Genomic DNA, 22,800 nt, shown 5'->3' with positions numbered 1-22,800 from the left:
GGGTTCATTTCCTATCATAAGACATGGGTACATTGACGCACCCTTTAAAAATTTGGGAGGGGTATCTTGGCTCATCCACTCGGTTTTAGAAATTGTTTAATATAAGCATTTGGTATCATAGTACAGGACTTCAATATTTACCACTCTAAGTTTGGATGGTCCACATCGTTCCCTTTCATGGGTAAAGAACTACCAAAAATCAAATTTCGGAAGTTATTGACCCCTATTTAGCACGTTATATGGGTATGTACAGAGGTTTATTACCTTTATATATTTATGTTCCCTTTTAAATTTGGGAATTATCAAATAACAAAATTCGGTAAACGTTTTCTAGGACCCATTGGTATTCCTCTTATGACCAAATATTCAAAATTTAAAGGTTATTGACCGGCTTTATTATTGAATAAGTACAGGATTTATTACTTTTTCATAAGACACAGGTGTATTTGTGTACCAATCTTAAATTTTGAGAGGGGATACATTTCTTATATCAATAATTGGTAATTGTTCTTAAAATTGGATAGTATCTCATTCATTTGGTAAATCATTGTCAAATATGAGTATGATCACGTGATCAGTTATTAACCTATGATGGGATTAGGAGTCCAGAACATTGGTACATTGAAACTTTGTAGGATAATTTGAGAATTGTCAAATGAAATTACGTCATTGGTTTTGATTATTCCCGCCCAATATAAACGTAAGCAAGACGTTGTACCATGTGATTGTCCTTGATGAGGTAGTGTACAGGGATTCATTTCCTTTGTTGTGGTACTACTTAAGTTTGAGTACACACACTTTTAGAAAACAGTTGGTTCTACTCAGGTAAACAATTGACGGACATTATTGACCTTATTGAACATATAATGATATGATTAATTCTAAGACTTAGGTATATCAAGAGAAGTATTCTTTAAATTTGGGAATGGTGATAAACAGAATTTTAACATAAGGCGCGAAATTTGAAACAATACATTGAACTTTAGTCACAGCTCATAGTCTAAGATCATTGGTGGTGATTGATTTGAAATCTGATAGCTAACCTTATTGAATCTTATGACTCATAGACGAAAGGCAATACATGCTACAACAGTTTGAAATTTAATCATAAGGTGATGTAATCTGACACTAGCAAAGTTATTGTTAATGCAATTTGATTGGCTGATCACTATCTTTCCTGCAATCTGATTGGTTGATCACTATCTTTCGTGCAATCTGATTGGTTGATGATTTTCAAATATTTGCTGCATTCAGTTTGAAGTTTTGTTTAACATTTAAAAATCTTGGTTTCGTTCAACATTTTGCACTCACTAATAAATATGATCAAAACCGTTTATTTGTTAATCGAATAGTTAAAAACCGGATAAAGTTTGACGGTTAACCGTGAAACGTAAATTTTTTTGAAACTTTTTGTTTGAAAATTCTTGTTTTCAAATTTTTGTTTGAATTTTTTGTTTCAGAATTTTATTTGAAATTTTTTTTGACAACTTTTGTTTCAAATTTTTTTGTTTAAAATTTTTCGTTTGAAATTTAAATTTTTTTTTTCGTTTCAAAATTTTGTTTAAAATTTTTTGTTTCCAATTTTTTTGTTTGAAATTTTTTTCGTTTCAAAATTTTGTTTGAATTTTTTTCGTTTGAAATTTTTTTGTTTGAATTTTTTTCGTTTCCAAGTTTTTTCGTTTCAAAAATTTTTTTCAAACTTTTGTTTCAAAGATTTTTGTTTGTAAACTTTTTTGTTTCAAATTTTGGTTTGACATTTTTTAAGTTTGTACACTCATTAGTAAAGAACCGGAACTGTTTAGAGCAAAAACCTCTGGCAACATTGTGGTGCAATAGTACACGTCAGAATATGGGGCTGTACTTGAAATGAAAAAACACAAATCATTGAAATGGATCATTTTATTACACTCCACATACATCCATACCAGATAGTGGTTCTGGATATTGTCGATACAATGTATTTTGAACTTCTTGCACTAGTTTGTCTTTAGCATATAATTTTAATTCCAATTGAAGTCTTTTAAGGTCTATTGCAATATCAATTGGTGGAAACTCAATGCCCATTTGATCACAAATAAACTGTTTATCAATACAGGTATGCACCCACGAACGATGTTGACAACCATCACAGCATCTAGATACATGTTGTACAATATGCATGACACATTTTTCAAAATAGTACTTTTTCAGGAATATACTTGTTTTGTTGCACACTTCCACTGCATGTTTCACACACTGAAATACGTTGATAAATTTGTTCCATTCTGTTTCCGTTAGATACACCATGTTGCGAGGGACATGGAATGTACTCTTTTTACGTAACAGCACCATCTCTTCTTCGAGGACTGTACGCAACACCACTTCATGATTTGAGCCTAATGATTTGACTATGGTCACATTTAGCTCATCATGAAAATATTCATTTATTTGATCGATTCGTGAACATAATATTTGCCATTCTTCACAGGTCAGTTGTACACCAAATTGTTCTGCTTTGCCCAATCGAATCACTGGTTCAAATGTTCTAGCACTGATACCAATCATCACATGTTTTGTTTGAAATATATTTATTGGATAATAGCTTGCGAAGATGAACTCTTTATCGTTAGAAGTACATATCTTTCCTCCTGAAAAGCACTTGCTCAAATGATTTCGTGGGATGACAGTGTATTGGTTGATTTATAGAACTACGGCTGACGTCATTGGAAAAGAATGTGCTGACATTTGAATTCATGATTTCATCACAGTTCCTGACGTGATCCTGACAAACGAAATTCATACAACTATGTCTAATGTGCTGACGTTTGAATTCATGATTTCATCACAATTGTTGACGAATCTGGCTGTGTACTAAATTCAAATTGATGATTTCGACCCAAGAATCCTTTGTAACATAAAGATACAGATCCAGTATTTAAGAAACGTAATAGTTCTTCTTGTTTTGATGCTTCCATGGGTAAATATCTTGCTGGTAAAATTATATTCTTATCATTTTCAAACTTCACTACGATTCTTAATCCAAACTTTGTAGGGATCATTTGGCTAGCTAAGATTCTATAAGGTACATTCTGTTGTAAATCAGTAATCTTGGTAAATGATTTCATCACATCACGTGTGTTTAGAAACTGCAGACAAGTAGCCATGATGATGTTATCATGAATACTAACTCGAACGATACTTATATATGATGCAAAACTTGAAATTTAAGGGGTGGGCCAAGGTACCCCTCCCGGGGAGTTGCTGACGTCATGCTGACCAACGAAATTCATACAACTATGTCTGATGTGCTGACGTTTGAATTCATGATTTCATCACAATTGCTGACGAATCTGGCTGTGTACTAAATTCAAATTGATGACTTCGACCCAAGAATCCTTTGTAACATAAAGATACAGATCCAGTATTTAAGAAACGCAGCAGTTCTTCTTGTTTTGATGCTTCCATGGGTAAATATCTTGCTGGTAAATTTATATTCTTATCATTTTCAAGCTTCACTACGATTCTTAATCCAAACTTTGTAGGGATTTTTCGGCTAGCTAAGATTCTATAAGGTACATTTTGTTGTAAATCAGTAACCTTGGTAAATGATTTCATCACATCACGTGTGTTTAGAAACTGCAGACAAGTAGCCATGATGACGTTATCATGAATACTAACGTGAACGATGATGCAAAACTGATGACGTTGCATTATCATGTTCTGACGTGTACTATTGCACCACAATGTTGCCAGAGGTTTTTGCTCTAAACAGTTCCGGTTCTTTACTAATGAGTGCACAAACTTAAAAAATGTCAAACCAAAATTTGAAACAAAAAAGTTTACAAACAAAAATCTTTGAAACAAAAGTTTGAAAAAAATTTTTGAAACGAAAAAACTTGGAAACGAAAAAATTCAAACCAAAAAAATTCAAACGAAAAAAATTCAAACGAAAAAAATTCAAACAAAATTTTGGAACGAAAAAAATTTCAAACAAAAAATTTCAAACAAAAAATTTCAAACAAAAAATTTGGAAACGAAAAAATTTCAAAAAAAAACAAAATTTTGAAACGAATTTTTTTTAAATTTCAAACGAAAAATTTTTAAACAAAAAAATGAAACAAAAGTTGTCAAACAAAATCAAATAAAATTCTGAAACAAAAAATTCAAACAAAAATTTGAAAACAAGAATTTTCAAACAAAAAGTTTCAAAAAATTTTACGTTGCACGGTTAACCGTCAAACTTTATCCGGTTTTTAACTATTCGATTAACAAATAAACGGTTTTGATCATATTTATTAGTGAGTGCAAAATGTTGAACGAAACCAAGATTTTTAAATGTTAAACAAAACTTCAAACTGAATGCAGCAAATATTTGAAAATCATCAACCAATCAGATTGCACGAAAGATAGTGATCAACCAATCAGATTGCAGGAAAGATAGTGATCAGCCAATCAAATTGCATTAACAATAACTTTGCTAGTGTCAGATTACATCACCTTATGATTAAATTTCAAACTGTTGTAGCATGTATTGCCTTTCGTCTATGAGTCATAAGATTCAATAAGGTTAGCTATCAGATTTCAAATCAATCACCACCAATGATCTTAGACTATGAGCTGTGACTAAAGTTCAATGTATTGTTTCAAATTTCGCGCCTTATGTTAAAATTCTGTTTATCACCATTCCCAAATTTAAAGAATACTTCTCTTGATATACCTAAGTCTTAGAATTAATCATATCATTATATGTTCAATAAGGTCAATAATGTCCGTCAATTGTTTACCTGAGTAGAACCAACTGTTTTCTAAAAGTGTGTGTACTCAAACTTAAGTAGTACCACAACAAAGGAAATGAATCCCTGTACACTACCTCATCAAGGACAATCACATGGTACAACGTCTTGCTTACGTTTATATTGGGCGGGAATAATCAAAACCAATGACGTAATTTCATTTGACAATTCTCAAATTATCCTACAAAGTTTCAATGTACCAATGTTCTGGACTCCTAATCCCATCATAGGTTAATAACTGATCACGTGATCATACTCATATTTGACAATGATTTACCAAATGAATGAGATACTATCCAATTTTAAGAACAATTACCAATTATTGGTATGACAATAAGAAATGTATCCCCTCTCAAAATTTAAGATTGGTACACAAATACACCTGTGTCTTGTGAAAAAGTAATAAATCCTGTACTTATTCAATAATAAAGCCGGTCAATAACCCTTAAATTTTGAATATTTGGTCATAAGAGGAATACCAATGGGTCCTAGAAAACGTTTACCGAATTTTGTTATTTGATAATTCCCAAATTTAAAAGGGAACATAAATATATAAAGGTAATAAACCTCTGTACATACCCATATAACGTGCTAAATAGGGGTCAATAACTTCCGAAATTTGATTTTTGGTAGTTCTTTACCCATGAAAGGGAACGATGTGGACCATCCAAATTTATAGTGGTAAATATTGAAGTCCTGTACTATGATACCAAATGCTTATATTAAACAATTTCTAAAACCGAGTGGATGAGCCAAGATACCCCTCCCAAATTTTTAAAGGGTGCGTCAATATACCCATGTCTTATGATAGGAAATGGACCCATATACATGACCATATAACCATATAAGGTAATAGAACCTCATCAAAGGGGAGAAATTGGGCCAAAAACCAAACACATGGTACAACATATTGCTTATGTTTATATTTTAGCAATTTTTACCCATGAAAGGGAACAAGATGGACCACCCAAATTTATCATGATACATGTTGAGGCATGTACTATGATACCGAATGCTCAAATTGGAAAATTTCCAAAATTTAAGGGGGTTGGCCATGGTACCCTTCCCGGGGTGCATCAATGTACCCATGTCTTATAATAGGAAATGGACCAATATATACATGACCATATAACCATATAAGGTAATAGGACCTCATCCAAGGGGATAAATTGAGCCAAAACCAAACACGTGGTTGTACTAAAATTTTGCAATTTCGTACCCATGAAAGGAAACGAGGTGAACCACCAAAATTTATAGTAATTTATATTAGGGTCCTATACTATAATACCAAACATATAAAAGGGACAATTTCCAAAATTAAAGGGGTGGGTCAAAGTACCCCTCCCGGGTGCACAAATGTACCTATGTCTTATGATAGGAAATGAATCCCCATACGTGACCATATAACATATAAGGTAATAGGACCTCATCCAATGGAATAAATTAGGTAAAAAAACGAAACACGTGGTACAACGTATTGCTTACGTTTATATTTTGGCAATTTTGTACCCCTAAAAGGGAACGAGGTTATAGTAATATATATTAGGGTCCTATACTATTATACCAAATGTTTAAATTGGGCAATTTCCAAAATTAAAGGGTGGTCCAAGGTACCCCTCCCAAATTTTTCTAGGGGTGCATTAATATATCCATGTCTTATGAAAGGTAATGAACCCCTGTATACGCCCATATAACGATATAAGATAATAACACCTCATCAAAGGTGATAAATTAGGTCAAAAGACCAAACACGTGGTTGTACTAAAATTTGGCAATTGTGTACCCATGAAAGGGAACGAGGTGGACCACCCAAATTTATAGTGATACATACTAGGGTTCTATACTATTATACCAAATGTTTAAATTGGGCAATTTCTAAAACTGAAGGGGTGGGCCAAGGTACCCCTCCCAAATTTTTAAAGGGGTGCACCAATATACCCATGTCTTATGAAAGGTAATAGACTCTTGTATACGCTCATATAAACATATAAGGTAATAGGACCTCATCCAAGGGGATAAATTAGGTCAAAACCAAACACGTGGTACTACGTATTGCTTACGTTTATATTTTGGCAATTTGGTACCCCTAAAAGGGAACGGGGTGGACCATCCAAATTTATCATAATACATATAAGGGTCCTATACTATAATACCAAATGTTTAAATTGGGCAATTTCCAAAACTTAGGTGGTGGGCCAAGGTACCCCTCCCAAATTTTTCAATGGGTGCATCAATATACCCATGTCTTATGAAAGGGAATAAACCCCTGTATACGCCCATATAACCATATAGGGTAATAACACCTCATCCAAGGGGATAAATTAGGTCAAAAACCTCCGAAATTTGAATTTTTGGCAATTTTTTCCCATGAAAGGGAACGACATAGAACCCCAATACTGATAGAGGAACATACTATGGTCCTAGGCTACCATACCAAATTTTTAGATTTGTCAATTTCCAAAATTTAAGGGGGGTGGTCCTATGTACCCCTGCCAAAATTTAGGGGGTGGGCCGTGGTACCCCTGCCAAATTTTAGAGGGGGTGGTCCTATGTACCCCTAGGTCATTGACCCCAGGCCAAGGTCATTGACCTTTGACCTATGACGTCACAAAAATTTTTGCTGACTCGGCTCAATATACGGGGGGGCCTACTACTTAAGTTTACACACAATGTGTGATTACACTTGACAGATTTCTGAAGTTCCAAATCTGGATATTTTAATGCCAATATTTTATCAAAAATTCTCCTGAGAAATTCTCAACTTAACACATGCACATTGAAAATTCATAGTGCACGTTTCCAAAAATTCAAATATAACAACACCACTCCAAATACACTGAATAAAATTCAAATATAACGAGGGGGTGCGGTGGCTCAGTGGTAGAGCGTTTACCTCCGGTGCTTGGGGTCCCTGTTTCGATCCCAGCTCGCGCCGTGTGGACTTTGTGGTGAACACCGTGCTCGTGGGTATTCTCTGGGTTCTCCCGTGTCCTCCCACTTTCTTCATTCCACCATTTCACTCATCTCTCATCTAACCGGCATAACCGTGGTGGGACGTAAAACTTAAAGATTTTCAAATATAACAACACCACTCAGAATTCAAGCAAATACACTGCATAAAAATTCAAATGTAACAACACCACTCAGAATTCAAGCAAATACACTGCATAACAATTCAAATATAACAACACCACTCAGAATTCAAGCAAATACACTGCAAAAAAATTAGTATGCCCAAAGACAGTATTTTGATTTGTAGCACAAAATAATAATAATGATAATGCAGAAATCAATATAAGGTGTTTTAGTCTCAAAATTTGCTGTTCAGTAGTCAAATTTTGTGTTCTAATTTCTCAAGCAGTGCAATTTCTGTCAAGACTTGTTTCTACTGATATATATATATATATATATATATATATATATATATATATATATATATATATAATAGCAAGACAAAATTTAACATCCGCAAAACGAGGAGGGAAGGAGGAACTACTACACATTATTCCGTCTTATACTTCTTGAATGAACCTTTTTCAAAAACCACACTGTTCTTTATTTTATCAAGTAATTCACTGCAAGTCATTGAAAAGTTCATTTTGCAGAGCATTAGTCTCTCTCACTGTTGACTTTTCCATTAAACTACTCTATGGGAAAAGCGCTCGAAGTTGTTAAATAACTTGGCAACTAGATATTAAATTGATCCCTCTGACCAGAACTAAACATGAAATCTTTCGGGACGCCGGCACGACTTCTCAAAACAACGACGTCTGCCAAGCCTATGTGTAATGTGCGTGCACAGGAACGTGCGGGATTGCACCATGCACGAAGGTATCATACAACAGACTGAACTAGAAAGCATGACAACGGTACAAATATGTACTTCGTCTTTCTGTGGGAGTAGTTATAATCGCCCAAAATATCATGTCAATCCGTCCATTCGTAGAATGAGGGCTCGTTTTCAAGAAAATTTAGTTTTGATCTAATTTTTCGTTGAAGAAACTTAAGAGGATTTTGTAAGTCTTTCTTTTTACAATCTTACGGACGCGCGGTGGCTCAGTGGTAGAGCGTTCACCTCCGGTGCTTGGGGTCCCTGGTTCGATCCCAGCTCGCGCCGCGTAGACTTTGTGATGGACAAACACCGTGCTCGTGGGTTTTCTCGGGGTTCTCCCGTTTCCTCCCACTTTCTTCATTCTACCATTTCATTCATTTCTCATCATCACCGTCTCCTTTATACTAACCGGCATAACTGTGGGACGTCGACTTACCAAAATTTATGTGGGTGCATAACAATGGCGGGATATGTTATATGTTTTCAGGGGAATCTCGATGTTTTTGATTGATTTCCTTTATGCTTAAAATATTGGAAGAACACTATCATGAACAGGTGAGCTGTGATAAAGTGAAATATATCGGTACTATATAGATAAGTTGGGGCTGCCCTAGGTCAGTCGGTAACACAGCTGACTTAATCCCAAGAGAAACGGGTTCAAACCCAAGTCTAAGTTTAAGAATAAGTTACTGTAATGAATATTCGCAACATGTGTAATCGCAACATTAAGTGTACACTTTAAACAACTTACATGATGCACAATAATTGCAAGAGGCAGTGATATTATCAACACGTTACTAAAAAGAAAATACTACATTCATACAAACTAAGATGAAAAAAAAAAACTTTATAAAAGTAAATACTTTGAATGGTATAGCAGAAAGAACTTGCAAGGATTTTGTTGTGAACATAAGCCACAAAATGAGTAATTTAAGTGTGTTTCTTGGTTGCCTATGCAAAAACACATTTGAAACAAACAATTATGTTTTAGAGGTTAGACATTTTAAATTCTATCTCAGTCTTTTAATTCCTTATTATTTTTTCATAATAGCAATGAGAAATATTTATTTTATTTTATTTTGTTTCTATCAAACTAAAATCTTGTGGGTGCGGCCGCCCCCCCCCCCTTAGCTATGTCCCTGCTGTGAGCTACCGAGCAAAAGAACTACCAACCTTCTTCTATAAAAATCTTACATTTGTTTATTGCCTATAAACTTACATTTATTAGTTAGCCAAGCGGAGAGTTAACGCAATCTATCGAAAATTCCTCGCGTTCGACGGTTTGGCGATCACTGATCAAAGGAATTGAAAGTTTTTAAAAAGAAATCTAAACATCACTTTATGAACATTTCGTTTTCATTAATTCTTATTACCATATAAGAATGTATCCTTTTAATAGATACCGGAATATTCTTATGGTTTAAAGTAACGAATAGCAGTATCATATGTACTGTCCGTATGTGAAGGAGTTTTAATTGTATGACGTGACATTTTCTCAATTAAGACAACAGCCGAAGTTTCAGTAGATATTGAAATCAATCCATATTCTAAATTCTACCATATTTACCGAGTGGCACGATTCTCAATGAATGTATTTATTTCACTTTAACATACACTGCAGAGTCTCATCAGTGTAAGGTTGTCTGGATAAGAATGTAACGGTGTTATCCTGAACAAACTCGGGTAGCAACGGTCTTCACACAGGAGCACTATGATGGTCAGTCATGAAAATATAATTACCAGTAGAGACTTCATTTACAACTACACGGAATAACAGCAAGTAACGTGACCAATCGGTTCTCTGGTAGAATTTGTTATAGGGGAGGGCAATACGAAATAACAGACGGATTGTTGGTCGAAATAGAATTTTACACTTCAAAATTCTATTTACAGAAACAGAGTGAGCTTAGATTTTCTTGTAACAAAACACATCATACAAATCTTTAAATTCCTTTTTTCCGAAAAGTAAAAAAATACAATCACATTTTGAAGTAGTTCACACAGTCGCGTCCATACAAATAAAAGAAAAGAATTCATGATAAATATGTAAGAGCAAAGACACTAGATTAGATAAGAGGATAATATAGTAAACAGAAATCATCATATGAAATATGAACTACTAAACCGCGTGTGAAATTTTCGGGAACTAATAATCACGCAATTAAAGAAGAGTATATATGTAACTGAAATCAAATAAAGTCAGTTACTTATTGACTATTAAACCTTAAGCTAGTTACTGATAATTCTAGTAGTAGTTAAGGTAATACAAACGACTGATGTGATTACAATTCTTGCCAACTCCTCTGTATTACCCATCGGTAGGAGCGATATTACCGGGATATGCGGGTAATTTCGCCCAACACAATACTTCTGGTTTTCCAGTTTTTTTATTACATTTATTTATTCCCCTTCACTCTTCATGCAAACAAGAATTACCTCAAAATATATGATGAGCTTTTCAGTTCGATAGTCATAAAATAGCTTTATAATTTTGTTTATCTTAGGTGTGCGCCATTCTCCACTTTCCTCTACAAATATATTTGTTTTCATGCCAACGGCGCCGACTTTCCAAAATTTATGTGGGTGCATATCAATAGCGCGACGTGTTATATGTTTTCAGGAAGATCTCGATATTTCTTAATTGATTTGCTTTTAGTTAAAATCTTTTATGAGCACTTGTCATAACGGGCTGTGCTCGATTCTATTCATAATGTAGTTCCATTTTTATTGTGGGGACTGCCTGTGACTAGGTCAGAGACAAGGAAGGAAAGGGATCAGTGTATTGCTTGGTTGCTTTGCACAAATACAATTGAAACAAACAATTATCTTTTTGAGGTTAGAAATTTTAACTTTCATCTCAATGTTTTAATTGCTTGCTTTTTGATAATATTTATTTTGTTTCTATCAAAGTAAACATCTTGTGGGTGCTGGAACCCCGGAGCACCCACGTAGTCTGCGCGCATGTTTCAAGGCTGTGTTTAATTGATCATAAATATAGCAATTAATGTTTTAGCTTACTGCACTAGGAATACAAGAAAAAAAACTTACCTGATATAAAGATTGTATCATATAAATTTAAAATTGACATTCTGTCAATTACAGCTTCTAAAAATTCAACATTTGAAGCTGTAATTGAACAAATATACATTTCAGATAAAGTAGGCTATATGAACCGCAACGATGTGAGTATTTGTAGGAATTCTGTGGAGAGTCGACTTGGTAAGACAATATCATGTGTACTGTTGTAATGACGTTAAAGACCAAGAACAATGCCTTATTAGAACTATAGTAATCAATGATTTGTTCCAAATATTTTCACATATTTTGTATCAACCAGGATATGGAAAGAACATGCAATAAAACTAAACATTTTTTAAAATATTTTCTACATTTGTTCCTTTGTTAATGACCAGCTTACAGTGTAAAACTTCAATTAACTTTTAAGGACCCAGAAAATAAAAAGTTTTTTTTTTTTTTTTTTTTTTTTTTTAATATTGGACTGAAACAAATACAAACACGTTTCTATGTGGTACTTGACACGTACGAACACACATTCTTCTTATTAGTTTTTTCCTTTATATACAATCTATATGATCCTGATCGGTAATCCTGGAGTTACGAACTTTTTTTTTTTAAACTTAGTTAGAAAGAAACAAAGATTTTAAAAATATTCATGACTTTATAGAGAGGCGGATCTAGAAGATAAAAACGGGGGGAGCAGCCAAAATCCAGAATATGATAGGTGTATCATGAGTACTGTAACCTTTCAAATATATATATATATATATATATATATATATATATATATATATATATATATATATATATATATATATATATATATATATATATATATATATATATATATATATATATACAGGGTGGTCGTGCATGAATGTCGGAAAATTCGTGAGATGAATCTACAGGTAAAAACAAGCAAAAAATGTCATATGAACATTGGGTGAATGCGGCTTCGTTTGGACGCTAGAGGCGTCTGAAATGTCCCCTTCCGAGACGGCAATTTGCAATACCTCAAGAACGGAGAGAAATACGAATGTCGGGTCAAAACATATCAAAGGAAACCCCATCCGAAGAATCCAATTATGCATAAGTGGTGGCGAAACAGTGGAGGTGCTAGAGGGGGCCACAAAGAAAGTGAATGAAACATGGAGAAAAGTGAACAATTTACACTGAAAAATTGTAGAAGGGGATGTTACTTGGAATATGCATCAACAAATGTTAATGAACAAAGGCAACAGCGGCTAGTCTGTAGGGACTTTGTGAGAGGCGGATTGTAGGAATACAGTATCTTTGTAATGGTGAGAAATAGGAATATCGGGTCAAAAGATGTTAAAGGATATGCCATCCGAAGAATCCAATTATGTATAAGTGATGGCGAAACTTTGGCGGCGCCAGGGGAAGCACGAAGAAAGTGAATGAAATGCGGAGAAAGGTGAACAATTTACACTGACAAACTGTAGGAGCGGATGTTATATGGAACATGCAGCAACAAATGTTAATGAACAAAGGCAACAATGGCTACGCTGTAGGGACACTATGAGAGGTGGAATGTTGAAATACAGTATCATTTTAACGGAGAGAAATAGAAATGTCGGGTGAAAAGATATGAAAGGAAATCCCATCCGAAGAATCCAATTATGCACACGTACTGCGGAACAGTGGCGGCGCATGGGAGCTGCAAAGAAACTGTTAAACACTCTTAGTGATGAAACGTGCAGATCGTAAAAACCACGTATGGAAGATGAGACCCAGTGTACTGGAAAAAAAAAAAAGAGGTATTGTACTTACCATGGTCAACATAATGCCATTCTATAGCAGCTGTTCAATATGTCCTCCTTGTTCTTCGAGACAGACAGTTACACGATGGCGTAAGGATTGTCTGACTGGTGCCAATATCGCTGGTGTTTGTCGTAATGTGGCAAATGCAGCACATACACGCTGGCGAAGATCTTCAACATCATGCAGGGGCCGTGTATACACGAGACTCTTCACGTAACCCCACAGGAAAAAATCTAGGGGATTCAGGTCGGGTGAACGTGGGGGCCATGCTTGTCTTCCACCACGACCTATCCACCTGCGTGGAAATGTTTTGTTCACATATGCACGAATGGTATGACATGAGTGGGCAGGGGCGCCATCATGCATAAACCACATACACTGTCGTGTTCTCAGTGGCACATCTTCAAGCAGAATAGGTAGGTTCTGAGTCAGAAACTGGAGATACGATATTGCCTTCAATCGCTATGGTAAGAAATGTGGTCCCACAACGTTGTCGCCAATAATACCAGTCCACACATGCAATTGGAAACGCTGTTGATGCTTCGTCTCTACAATTGCATGCGGGTTGTTGAGTGCCCATCGATGGTCATTGTGAAAATTTGTGATGCCATCCCTTGTGAATAATGCCACATCCTAGAACAATACCTGTGTTAGAAAGGCTGGTGATACACGGCAGGGGCGGTATAACCAACGACAGAAACGTCGTCGGGTTTCATAGTCAACATCGTATAACGCATGCGTTCGTTGTACGTGGTATGGTCTGAGATTATTACTATGCAAGATGCTTAGCACGACTTAATGCGAAACGTCTTCCTGCCTTGCTATTCGTCGGGTACTAATACTCGGGTTCCGGGTCACATGTCGGAGTTCTCTCTCTTCCAGGGGGGGTGTTCGAACGCGTCGTCGTCTCGGAATGTCTGTGTTGGGAAGGAATTACCCAGTGTCCCGCAATCGCTGATGAATACGAATAAACATTCCCGGTGCTGGAATTTGTCGATCTGGGTAGCGTTCCGCATATAACCTACGTGCTTCTTCTGCATTAACTTCCGCTAAGCCGTACATCAAATGCATATCTGCTATTTCGGCGTTAGTGTATACTACCCTATTCATTGTGGTGCATTACACATAGCGCTTGTCAACATCAACACTGTTTCACACGACACAAAGTAAACCACATTCACATACACATGGATTACTGCCCTGCCTGTAGAGTGTAGCACTAAAACGCTTGTGCTGTTACTGTCATTGCCCCATTCAGTACGAATGAACTGTGCGCTGTCCTCTGCACCTTCGATGCGAACGCTCTCGTTACCCACGCTTTCACTACTCCTATAGCTAACTCTACTACGCGACGCTCTGCACGCCCCCTTGTTCCACCTACTGTAGCTATGCGCCCTCTGTCATCGGACATGTATCATACAGTACGCCTAGAGTTGTATTCCTTGTTTCCTGATTGCTTTCAAATAGTTGTGTTTTCACCAATTTCAACTTTTCTCCATGTTTCATTCACTTTCTTTGTGCTTCCCCTGGCGCCGCCACTGTTTTGCCATCACTTATACATAATTGGATTCTTCGGATGGCATTTCCTTTGATATCTTTTGACCCGACATTCCTATTTCTCACCATTACAAAGATACTGTATTCCTACAATCCGCCTCCCATAAAGTTCCTACAGACTAGCCGTTGTTGCCTTCGTTCATTAACATTTGTTGTTGCATATTCCAAGTAACATCTCCTCCTACAATTTTTCAGGGTAAATTGTTCACTTTTCTCCATGTTTCATTCACTTTCTTTGTGCCCCCCTCTAGCGCCGCCACTGTTTCGCCACCACTTATGCATAATTGGATTCTTCGGATGGGGTTTCCTTTGATATGTTTTGACCCGACATTCGTATTTCTCTCCGTTCTTGGGATATTGCAAATTGCCGCCTCGGAAGGTGACATTTCAGACGCCTCTAGCGTCCAAACGAAGCCGCATTCACCCAATGTTCATATGACATTTTTTGCTTGTTTTTACCTGTAGATTCATCTCACGAATTTTCCGACATTCATACACGACCACCCTGTATATATATATATCTTAAATTATTTTTGTTACTTAAGAAACTGGGGAGTCTAGGCCCCCTCGGTTCCGGACTAGATCTGCCACTGCCTTTATACAAGGTATTCAGTGAAATTTGTCTGGTACCTACACTTTGGTCTTCTGAATTCAGAAAAAATATATTCTATGATATAATTGGTGTTGAGTGGTTTCTCGGGCACTAGCCAATTGATTTTTTGCAATGATATCATTTGCACAATCAGAACGAGAGTATCAGTAAACTAAAGTTTCAATGTAGGCACCTAGTGACTGAGTCCAAAGAATACATAAGACATTTTTATTGGTATTCAAAAATTATGGACAGTTTATCTTACATTGATAATTTGTAGGCCTATAAGTAATAGCAGTATTTTGTACGAGTTATAAGAATTTACGCAATTGAGTTAAACTTCCAATACTAGGCACGTGCCTACCCAGGGAGAAAGATTTAAGGGACAAAAAGTGATAACACGTCCTCAAGCTAAAACCATAACAGTAAAGGAAATTAAAAAAAAAAAAAAAGGTTGAAATGATTTTGATAACTACGAAAGATGCAAAACATGTCCCTTATAGTGAATTGCACTTGTCTCTGTGTTACAGAATTCATTACAATGCACTCTTATCTAGGGTAAGAAATCATAACAATCGGAGTAAGGGTGAGCTAGATAGAAGTTGAAAATATTTAAACATAGAGAATTCACATATTCTAACATTCATTATTATTAAATTATGTAAAATTAGGACTACCGTTAACCATTAATTAGGTCTACATGTGAAATACGAGTATGTTAATTAGCCCAATGTATGAATTACTGTAATTAGCTTGCAAGCTTCTGACAATAGTATAATTTTATTCACTCCCGAAATAAGTTTTTAATAAAGGACAATTTTCTTCCAATTCCCCAGGGTTTCGCACTCTGCTCTTATCAGTACATGAACAAGACGTGGTAGCCTTTAGTCCGTTGCCAGATTGTGATCACTTAGACCTTGGCGTATGATTCACCATAGTTTACGGTAACTGTGTGGTTGATTACGTGTTGTTTGCCACGGTGTAGTTTGCCACGATTCGATTTTGGTGTTGTTTGCCACGGTAGTGTTCTCTCGGATTTATCTTATATCATAATTGTGAAGATTTATGCTAAATCGACTCATAAGTTGAAGGTTGCCAGATGACTATATTATAACAATCAGATCTATTATATTTAAATACAGAGAACAGAGTATGTTATTGGGTTACTGTTCCTATTCCGTAAACCTAGTTCTGAGTATTCATTAAACATTTCTCTCCAAAGAGATTTTAGGAGTGTTTTAGTTTATTCTCAAAATTTAAATTATTTCTGAATTTTCCATTTCTGACTTTGACCTAAGCCATTTTAGTAGATTTATATTCTTGGTTGTTTGACATTAGACAGCACTCGATTGCTTATTAATTTATGTTTTAATGAGTTTGTATAGACTGGTTATATTGAGATATATTTATATTTAAACATAGTTTGAAAAAAAAATTAGAAGGATAGTGTTACGTGGTTATAGTAATGCCAGGAAATATATATCTCAATTTCATCAGTGTGATCTTCCGTTTACGTTTGTTTTTATTCGGGTTTTCTATATATATATATTTGCTTGCTGTTGTTTCATACTATCAGGAAATATTTTAAAATATGTCATCTATAAAATCTGAGTTAAATAAATGGTCTTCCTGAATTAAGAGCTTTTTCTTAATCTTTGGAAGTATAGTTTTGTTTTAATAACGAACTAATAACATTTTTAATATTTTGTATACGTTCATGCATTGCAACCAATTATTATTAGAAATAATAATAGAAGTTTCAGTTTTCCAAAAAATAAAGTGTATATAATACTACTACTACTACTACTATTATTATTATTATTATTATTATTATTATTATTATTATTATTATTATTATTATTATTATTATTATTATTATTATTATTATTATTATTATTATTATTTGGTCTAGGAATTAATTCGTGCGGTTGGTACGCACATATTGAAGCTGTAGTACAAACACAAAATACATAAATACCTTAAGAAAAATATTGTCCATCGCTAGCCACCACTTTCGCCCATCTGTCAGGCAATGTACGGATTCCGTGGCGAAAGAAGTCCTCATCCTTGGAAGCGATCCAGTCAGAGACCCATGTTTCGATATCTTCTGAAGAAGTAAACCGCTGTCCAATCAAATCGTTGTTCATGCAATCGAACAAGTAGTAGTCCGAAGGAGCAACGTCTGGTGAATACGGCGGGTGGGGTAAAACTTCCCATCCGACATTTTCTAAATAGGTTTTGACCGGTTTTGCGACATGTGGGCGAGCGTTATCATGTTGAACAATAAGTTTATCATGTCTGTTCTCCCATTCTGGTCGTGTTCTGGCCAGAGCTTGCTTCAAACGCATTAATTGTCGTCGATAACGTTCTCCATTCATAGTTTCACCCGGTTGCAGCAGCTCATAGTACACCACACCTTTCATATCCCACCATATGCACAGCATAACCTTTGCACAGTGAATATCTCGTTTTGGTTGTGATGGACCTGGTTCACCTGGTTTCACCCCGGGCCTTTTTTCGTTTAGGGTTCTCGTAATGGATCCACTTCTCATCACCCGTAATAATTCGATGCAGAAACCCTTTTCTGCTCTGTCGTTGAAGCAGCAATTCGCAAATGGTTTTTCGTCTTTCAACGTCTCTGTCTTTCAATTCATGTGGAACCCAATGTGACATCTTTTGAATCATTCCCATGGCTTTCAAGCGTTTGGAGACTGTTGTTTGATCAACGCCTAATGCTGCTGCAAGTTGTTCCTGCGTTTGACACGAATCCTGCTCGAGCAATGCTGTCAATTCTTCGTCTTGAAATTTTTTTTGGCTGTCCAGCTCGCTCTTGATCTGCCAAGCCGAAATCACCACTTCTAAACCGTGCAAACCACTTCTGACACGTTCGCTCAGCTAGAGCATGGTCACCATACACTTCCACCAAAATACGATGACTTTCAGTCGCACTTTTCTGCATGTTAAAGTAATGCAGCAGGACACCCCGCAAAAACACTTTATCAGGCACAAATTGCGCCATGTTCACTTAACTACAAACTGGTGTTGTTGACGCTTTAATCCACTGCCCTATACTACGAACGATACGCGATGACAGGGGTTTGCAACACATGTGTGGATACACGGAACTGTGGGACGCTCCGTTCGTTGCGCCATCTCTTGTCCACCCGCACGAATTAATTCCTAGACCAAATATTATTATTATTATTAAACACAAATGTGTGGTGGGCCTTATTTCTTCTACCAGATGCCATATCGGAACAACATTTCTGATACATATACATTTCTTAAGCATGTAGGGGCAAATGTGGTTCAGTGGTAAAGCATTCATCTCTGGTGCTTAGGGTCTCTGGTTAGATTTCAGCTTGCGCGAAGTGGGCTTTGTGGTAGGCAAACACCGTGTACGCAAGTTTTCTCGGGGTTCTTCTGTTTCCTCCCACATCCTTCAATACTAGAGCAACCGAAAAGCATAAAAAGCATAAGAGCAATTTAGACATACGGTTGGTACCTTGAACATGGTTGTGGTTGTCTAAGGGTACAGAAGAAACTAATTTTAAAAGCATAATTTTAGAAAATAAAGCATAAAGCATAATTTAAAATATATAGCATAATTCTTGGAAATTCTATTTAACCCTTTCCAGCCCAATTTTTTTTTGTATGTTGGAAAAACATATGTTCACAGTATTTCCTGTTGCAATCATGCCACGTCCTAGATCTTCTGTTTTGCTTCACAGCGAGTAAGTAGAGGTACCAAATTATGAGATTGACCCGAAAGAAGAGTGTTATGCTTACCTGGGGAACCTGCATGCATTAATATTAGATTTATGATTATAAGAAGTTAGTGATTCCAAATGTTATCATTGGGCTGGAGCAAGTTCAACATATACTATATTGATATTTAAAAAAAATTACAATGCAAAATCATTGAGAACATAATGCAACAATGAAAAGCTTACTTTTATTTCTGTAAATTTTTCGGTGTAATCGTTTGATGTGGAGAAAAGAAAAAAGAAAAGAAGAAAACTTTCCGCCAACAATGAATAGTACACAAGAACTCCACACTATATTGTTATGTGTACCTCTCGAATTTGAGCACTTTCTGTACTTTTTGTGCACCTTTCAGTATACTTTCCCTTTCTGTATATATGCACCTCTAAGGCGCTCTCAAGTGATAGAAAAAACTGATTCGAGCAAAGCATACGTATCTCTTTACAGTGCATTAAGTAGAAAGTTCATTAAATATGAAAGAAATTGCTTGCATAAAATATTAATAAATACATCAATATATTTAGATTATTTAATGTATAGTAAATATTATACATTTTACATGATTAATGTAAAACAATGATTGAAATTAACAATAAAGCATAATAAAGCACAATTTGGAAAAAATAAATCATAATTAAACAAAAAATAAAGCATAATGTGAGTCTCATCATTATCATATCCTTTAGATTACATGGCATAATCGTGGGACGTAAAACGGAAATATTTCATTTTAATTTTCTGAAGTACACCCTGTTTCAAAAAGAGGTGAGTTGAGTAGATTTTAGTTTAGCGTCCCTTTCAGCAGCGAGGCTATCTGAGACGTGGACCTACTGATTAACGTGGAATCCGAACCACATGAGCTCCCGCCGGGGATCGAACCAGGGTCTCCCACGCCAAAGGCGCGTACGCTAACCGCTTAGCCACGAGGGAGCTCCTATTTCAAAAAGAATATACAGTGAAACCTGTCAACTTGGCCATCTCTCTAAGTTGGCCACCTGCTTATCTTGGCCTAGTTCGTCTTGAACCTGCATTTTTCCATAAGACATTCGTTACTTATTGCTCTATAAGTTGGCCACCTGTCTATCTTGGAAGTTGGCCACACTGAAGCAATGTTTATCCTATGATGATGATGATAAATTTACCTGCGTATCTTGGCCACGAAAAATACAGTTTTGTTATTTTTCTTAACTCTGTTTACCCTGTCTGTTTTGGTAAAACCATTAGCTATATCAACTCCTCTCATCAGTGGGGAGCTTTAGTAATTCCGGAAAATTATCAAGGTTAAAACTAATCATCTCAATTATCAACTATTGGCACCTGTTGGCTTGTCAAAAGATAGCGGAGTTTTGAGATATGAATTCCCTCAAGATTTTCTCAAAACATCTTTTGCTCCGAGGGAAACACTTCTAGCTCATTAACAAGAAGTAGTTAACTACAATATTAGAATGTGCATATCTGGCAAAAAGAATAAAGCAAATATGTCTAGAATGAACCACCATTCAGTAACAACTGAAAAGAAGTCATATAAATTGCATATGAATTTCCCAATTTATAACTTAGCTTTTCTTGTTTTCAATCTGAATAACTCAGTGTGCTATAATATCAATTTCAATAAACTGCGTACATACACTTATATTTCATGGTTGTTTGTGTTATTGTGTTTTCAATCCGAATAATCGAATGTACCGGACTAGATTTCAAGAGGAGAAAGGTATGCACATATATTAAACATACTATAGTAATATTTTCTAGTACTGTATATTTTTATGATTACTCTATATACATTATTTATAAGTAGCTGTCGTGCCACTGCTTATTAAAATTTTACAATCAAGTAATACTAGAAATCCCATTCTAAAAATACACAAATCACACTTATTTTCTGTAAGTTGGCCACGTGCCTAAGTTTGCCACTTTTCGATGGAATCGATGGTGGCCAACATACACAGGTTTCACTGTACGTATTACGAAGAATTATTTTGTCCAAACTATCGATCGCTGCGCCTCGGCTCGGCTATTGGAGAAACGAATACATAGTCTAGTTTATATTAATAGCCGCTAGATGTCAGTTGTCTTATGTTTTGCTTCGTAAGCGTCACGTGTTTAAAATGGCTACTCCGCAGCAGAAATCATTTTATGTTATCGAGTTTGCGAAGTGCAATTTCGTGATTACAGTGCAAAGACGTTTCAGGTTGAGGCACCAAATTGATCCTCCGAATGGGTGGAACATTCGCAGATGGTATCGACAGTTTGTAGATACAGGATGTGTGCGTAAAGGAAAGAGTCCTGGCCGCCCTCGTGTTCCTGAAGAAAAAGTTGCACGAATTCAAACTGCTTTCCAACGTAATCCTTCAAAATCAACTCGTCATGCCAGTCGGGAGTTACAAGTGCCGACAACAACAATTTGGCGTATTTTGAGACTTCGGTTGGTTATGAAGCCGTGCAAGTTACAGATGTTAGAAGCCCCTCGTCCTGATGACAAACGAAAACGTGTGGCATTTTGTAACGAGATTCTGGATGCTATTGACAATGATAACACTTTTACACAACGCATCGTGTTCAGTGATGAAGCGACTTTCCGTGTTTGTGATCAGGTAAACAAACAAAATGTTCGAATTTGGGGCCTACAGAACCCACATGCAGTCATTGAACATGTACGAGATTCGCCCAAAGTCAATGTGTTTTGTGCGATATCTGTTTACGGCCCATTCTTCTTTAATGGAAATACGGTTAACAATCAGCAGTATCTCGCTATGTTACAAAACTGGTTGTTTCCGTGGCTGCACGAAGACAACTTCATTTTTCAACAAGACGGGGTACCCCGTCACTGGAGTCGCCAAGTGCGTGAATATCTGAATGAAACTCTACCGAACCGTTGGATTGGTCGTCAAGGAGCTGGCGACTTAGCATGTCTCAGCTGGCCTCCACGGTCACCGGATTTGTAATCCTGTGACTTCGTCCTGTGGGGTTTCATTAAAAACAACGTTTATGTACCACCACTCCCACAGAACCTGGAAGAGTTGAAGAACCGGATCCGTACTGCAATAACATCAGTGACGCAGGACATGCTTGCCCGAGTATGGGAGGAATTTGAGTATCGATGTGATATTGTTCGTGTCGCTGATGGAGGACATATTGAACATCTGTAATTTGAACTTTGAACTTGAGAGGTTCGTAAATATGTGTGTAAAATTTCATATTCGTATGTCTTAAAGTTTAATAAATATATGCATTCGAAATACGCATATTCTTTTTGAAATAGGGTGTATATAAAATCCAGTTCTTTAGTAGCGTAGCATAACGAAAAACCAAATGTTATGTAAGATAAGACGATATTAAGAAATCCATTGAAAGAGAAAATTCAAGTAAAGGGCTATCAATTTACTAAGCTATTGCTATAGTAATGATGTTATGTGTTTATTTGTTTGGAGCTTAATATTCTCTTTCAGCAGGGAGTCTAATGAGACCTTTCTCGTTTCAAA

The 22,800-nt window shown here is 36.0% G+C and overlaps 1 long non-coding RNA gene across 2 annotated transcripts in view; it reads right to left on the bottom strand.

The window, feature by feature from the left end:
- The window catches only part of LOC145663588 (uncharacterized), a 135,061-nt gene that overhangs the window by 90,949 nt on the left and 21,312 nt on the right, over positions 1 to 22,800 (bottom strand). Inside the window, exon 1 of one of the 2 annotated variants that reach the window (XR_014127189.1) lies at positions 11,653 to 11,832. The exons of the other annotated variant lie outside the window; for it this stretch is intronic. This is a non-coding gene — a long non-coding RNA (uncharacterized LOC145663588). Of the gene's footprint in view, positions 1 to 11,652; positions 11,833 to 22,800 lie in introns of those variants that run through there. 2 annotated transcript variants of the gene reach the window in all.

This window comes from Thermobia domestica, chromosome 11, assembly GCF_964235325.1.
Source record: "Thermobia domestica chromosome 11, izTheDome1.hap1.1, whole genome shotgun sequence".
Taxonomy (NCBI): Eukaryota; Metazoa; Arthropoda; class Insecta; order Zygentoma; family Lepismatidae; genus Thermobia; species Thermobia domestica.
This window is presented reverse-complemented; position numbering and strand designations above follow the sequence as displayed.